Genomic DNA, 6,000 nt, shown 5'->3' on the forward strand with positions numbered 1-6,000 from the left:
TTTTAAAATTTAAAAAAAATTGGAGTGTTTTGTTATTATTTACTTTTGAGCAATAAATGTTGTAGCGCCTAATAATAATTTTTGACTTCATTTACTAACATTTACTTTTTGTCACTTTTTTTATAATTTCTTCAATTATATATTTTTCTTTATATAAAAAAATTTATATATCAAAAATATGGTGAAACGCTGTTCTATTCAAAAAAACATATATTTATCTATTGAAACAAAAATTCATAAAACCGGTACGAAGTATAAAGTTGTATATCCCTGTATAAAGCTGATAGTTGTTTTTTTTACTAAAATTCATGCAGTGCGTAACCTCGTGAGCATAGGAATGTTTCTTTTAAGTTGAAGTATGTGAAAAAAGTTTAAAGAGTGAACGATATTTTGTGTGACGTCACGGTCACCCATCCAAATTGCAGGCCGGGACCAACGAACGAGTTAAGCAATGATGGAAACCGATAATAATTAAACGCTTGTTATTGATTTCGTGATTTTGAGTTCATCATAAAAATTCTTTGCAACTTGAAAACAAATTCATGATAGAATGCGACAAGCATTTTACGGAGGGGTCGGTGGGGTGTTGAAAATATTTCCAATCGAAATGTCCCTCATTTGTAAGTTCAACTGTTTCGTTGTACGTTCACATTTGATGGTGAGTTCATTACAGAAGATGGCGAGAGTCTATTCAATCACTCGTGACAATCTGCAAACTAACACAAACAAAAGTTTTCAGCATAAAAAAAAACAATAAAACAAAACCACACTCAGTCCAACAACATCAAAAATAAATAGATCAAAAGCGTGAACAATGAAAGCCGGAAGTGTTCCTACAAATCCTAATTGATCACGTGTATCTCTTCAATAAATCACGTGACTTGTGAGTGACGTACGCTCATCGGAGTACCAAAGATATTCAAAATATATGTGGGGCTTTATGTACATTCTTTATTTCTTAATTTATTACGTAGTTGGTACGTTCCGATCAGCGGTACTACTAAAGTTAAAAATAATGCAAACCTGTGATAAAAAAAAGACCTTTCATGTGTGCGTGTGTGTGTGTGGGTGTCTTCATCTTCTACTTCAGAATCATCATCATTAACACCATCATCGTCGTCGTCATCATCATCATCATCATCATTCCAAAGCATATATCGATTGCTGTGGCCAATAGATAGCAAGTTTGAATATGTATGCTAATATATTATATATATATATATATATATTTGTGTGTGTGTGTGTGTTTCATACAAATACATGAATAGCATGGCTTTATGAAAGTTATATAAGGAGGTATATTTTGTTTGGGAGGATAACTTTCTTTTAACGCGAAGACGATGATGGCAGTGTTAACTTGGCTGGATCAATAATAATCATAATCATCATAATCATAATAATCATAATCATAATAATCATAATAATAATAATCAATTGTTTTGTATTTCGATTTAGAGATGAATCTGTCGGATATGTAACGATATAACTGTTTGGATAAAATCAATTTTCCCCATCATCATCATCATTATTATTATTATTATTATTACTACCACTACTACTACTACTGTAGTTTTCGTCATCATCATCATCATCACAACCACCGTCCACAATGATGACGTCAGAGGCAACATTATCAGCAATATGAATAAAAATGACAAAAACGTTCTACCTGTAATCGTCAATAATAGTAATAACAACAACAACAATAACAACAACAACAATAACAACAACAACAATAACAACAACAACAATAATAACAACAATAATAATAATAATAGTAATAACAATAGCAATGTCAGTTCTGCCAGTAAGCCTCCATTAGTTCGAGATGAATGGCAAGTTACAATTTCATCCTTAGCTTTTTACTTCAACGAATTTTGTTATAATCATCATCATCGCCGTCGTGGCATCATCATCATCATCATCATCGTCGTGACATCATTATCATAGTGTCACCGCCACCACCATCATCATGGTCATGATGATGTCATCTTCATCACCATCATTACAACAGTGTGGAGAAGTACAAGAATCATTTTTCTTTTCTGCGCGATTCGAAGTTCCTTGAAGATCTGGAGGGAGACAGTGTGGACTCTGATATCATTGAGGAAGAGTTGACTGCACTACAAGATACTGCTATCAGGTCGGTTCATCTGATTGGTTGGTCGGTTGGTCGGCCCCTGATTGGTTGGTCGGTTGGTTAATCCCTGATTGGTTGGTCGGTTGGTTGGTCGGCTCCTGATTGGTTGGCCGGTTTGTTCGTTGATTCTTTGATAAATTGGTTGGCTGATCGCTGATTGGTTAGTTTGTTGATTGGCTGGTTGATTGATAGCTCAGATAATTCAAATACAGAATGATTCTTCAATTTAAAATGAAATAGGCACAAAACTAACACAAACACCCAACATCAACGTAACACGCTCACAACATTAACATGGTATTAACCAAAATTTTACCATCATTAGCATAGTTGTGCCTATAATTAACATAAAATTAACATAAAATAAACATAATATTAACATAAAATTAGCATTAAATTAACATTAAAAAGCTCGAGGGAGAAAGTAGCGAAGTTCTTGCAGAGTAACCCGGTTCAATTCCTGCTGTGCATCGTCGTCTTGCTCGATGCTGGCATTGTTATAGCGCAAATTTTACTGGATTTAAATTCGGTTAAAGGTGAAAATACAAAAATTTGTTTTTTTTGTGTTTTTCATTTGTAAGCTCGTTCACTCACTCATTCGTTCATTCATCTATTCATTTTTTCAATTCATCTATTTATTTGTTGTAATTCATTTAAATGTTTGAAGTCACCTTTAAAAACTTCTGTATATATAATTCATGCTAAATGCGTATTTCATACATATACACATATATACGCATACGCATACACACACATACATACATACATACATACATACATACATACATACATACATACATACATACATACATACATACATACATACATAGTATATATTTTAGCAGTCAACATTATTGATCTAGCCGTGTGACAAGCAAGCTTAAAGCTGGAGATGTGTACAACTATGCATTCATGCATACACATACATGTACATTCAAATGTATGCATGTGTGTATATTTGTGTGTGTGTGAGTATGTATGTATGTTTATTTGTATGTGTGTGTATACGTATTTATGTGTACGTGTGTGTGTGTGTGTGCTTAATTTATTTGGCGCTCAATCAATAAATTTTTTTCCACGCTCCCATCTTCTGAAAGCATCGCCACTCTTCGACCCACGCACTCTTCCTCATTTTTCATTATTTCATTAATCTTTCATTCATCCATCCAATTATTCCTTCATTCAATCATTCATCCAATAATTCATTCATTCATTTGTTCGTTTATTCATTCATTCGTTCGTTCGTTCTTCGTTCCGTCTTCGTCATTTCAAGTTTCATTATTTCTTCACTCATTCATTCATTCACTCATGCACTCTTCCATTAGTTCACCCACCCACCCACTCACTCATTCATTCCTTCACTTTCACTCCTTCAGACAAATTGCACAAGCGAGAGCAGGACCTGACTAGATTGCTGGAGTACGTGAATCGAACGCATGCCTCCCAACTCAGAGGCTACACCGGCCACAATGTCAATACGATTCTCAACCTGCTCCGACAAAACGCCACCCTGCGAAGAATCGATTCCAAATCGAATACCGGTAAAATTCGCCATCGCCAGTATTCGGATCGGGAGGTCCATTACACTAATCATCATCAGCATCGACATCGTAGCAGTCAAAAGGTTCACAGGGATGTTTCTGGTTTCAATGAAAGCGAGTTATACCGGCTGGAAGAATCGAATAATAATAATACTCAAATATCGAATAGTGCCGAATACGGTTCCGCCGGAAATGACGTCAAACTTGATAATGATGACGATACAGATGATGATGATCATTTATTGGATGATGAAGAAGAAGAAGATGATGATGATTTGTTACACAGCATAGCACATGGTTTACACTTTGCCAGTATTGCCATGTTGGGACTTTTGGTTGCAGAAGTGAGTGATTGGTCGATTGATTGGTCATTCTTTCATTCATTCATTAATTTATTCATTCATTCAATCACTCATTCATTCATTAATTTTTCGTATTTTTTATTTATTGAAAGGATTTAATAAAGATAATCGCCATGGGGAAGAATTTCTTCAAGCACAAGATTGAGGTTGCAGAATTTATATTTCCTTCTGAAATTATAAAAATTATGAATATTTTAATAATTATTATTATAAATATAATTTTTCATAATAAAATAAAATTATTCAGATTTTCGACGCCATCATCATAATATTCAGTTTCGCGATCGACATCGTGTTCCTGGGAGGAGTGGCTGGGGAGGAGGGACAGAAGGCTGCCGCGGTCCTCGTCATCTTGCTCCTCTGGAGGATTGCTAGAGTTGTTGATGGTTGGTTGGTTGGTTGATTGGTCGGTTGGTTGATCGGTTGGTTGGTTGGTTGGTCGGTTGGTTGGATGGTTTGTTGGTTGGCTGGTTGGTTGATTGTTTGGTTGACTTGTTGGTTTGTTGGTTGGCTGGTCGGTTGGTTGGTTGGTTGGCTGCTGATTTTGTTTTTTAACGAAAAGAGTTTGTTGTACAAGAACGAATTTCAAAGCAAAAACTCACGAACGAACGAACCAACAAACAGGAATTGTGGTGACGGTGAAACAGAGGCAGGAGTTCCGGATTCGACTGCAGAAGAGGGCTCGGAGGACTGCCGAGAAGAAGTTGGAAGGATTCGAAGAGGAGAAGAATGCAAGAGCGGTGACGACATCTTAAAATGATTTTTTTTTCGCTAGTTTTACAATTTTGAAATTAAAATATTTTAATTTTTTAAAATTTAGAAGCAAATTGAAGCCCTGAAAGACCTGTGCACGAAGGCCGGTGTTGCAGAGGCAGATATTGCAGCTTGCGGACCCAGGCGTTAGTTCAATTTGTCTCATTTTATATGGTAATTATTTCCTCGATTTTAAATTGAAAAATATTGAAACTGTTTTAAAAAATAAATTTCAGACGCCAAGCCAGTGAACACGACACTCTGCGCACTGTCTTCGGTAGCTCGCCTCTCAGTCAGCATGACGATGTTGATGTCGTCGGGCCTCTATCGGCCAAGGAGACCCGACGACAACTGCGACATCTTGCCGAAAGTTTTTGTGCCGAAGTGGGCGAGAGAAAATAATTCAAACGTGGCCGACAAACCTTTGAAGAAACTTTTTGCCTCTGGTTTGTTTCGCCATCAGTACAAAGCGAAAAATGAAAGTTTAGATGGAAGTAGTTGTGGAAGCGGCAGAGTGGGCGCTACATCAATCGCAGGTGGCGCTGGTAGTGATGGCGACGACGAAGATTCATCACTCATTCCGAGGATCGAGAGTTTCCCCGTCATGAAGAAGCATTCAGTGAGCAGGCCGCTCTCCACACCCACCTCGTCTGCTGTCGAAACAATCTTCAACGAGATCAATGAGAAAAATCGCCTGCAGAACAAATCGCACCACCATCCTCATCATCATCCTCATCATCACCATCGTCTCACCAGACTCCGACAGCAAATCGAAGCCGAGGAAGAATTGAAGAGTCGAGAGAAGAATTCCAACAGAAACAAAAGGTCAGTCTCGTCTTCAACATCTCTCTCGAAGCAGCCCGGCAGCAGGAACAGCGAGAACATCGACCTCGATACTTTCGCCCCGTTCAATCGAGTTCATTCGGATATTTCGGAGAACAGCGCTGACACCTCGCTATCTCACTCGCCATCGTCAGAACGGGACAACGGCATCGCAAAATCAAATTCCAACGAAAACGAAACAAGATTCACATCGAGCCCTCCTGCTGTGCAGCCTAACCCGCTGCCGATAGAAGCTGACATCCCCACAAACACCGCCACGGCGACATCGGCAAACCCCGACACGAGATCGGTATTTGGACCGGGGCGTCCATCATTCAAGACGACGGCCTCAACATCGTCGTCGTCAGCAAACGTGAGAACA

The sequence above is a fragment of the Helobdella robusta genome (assembly GCF_000326865.2).
Source record: "Helobdella robusta unplaced genomic scaffold HELROscaffold_26, whole genome shotgun sequence".
Taxonomy (NCBI): Eukaryota; Metazoa; Annelida; class Clitellata; order Rhynchobdellida; family Glossiphoniidae; genus Helobdella; species Helobdella robusta.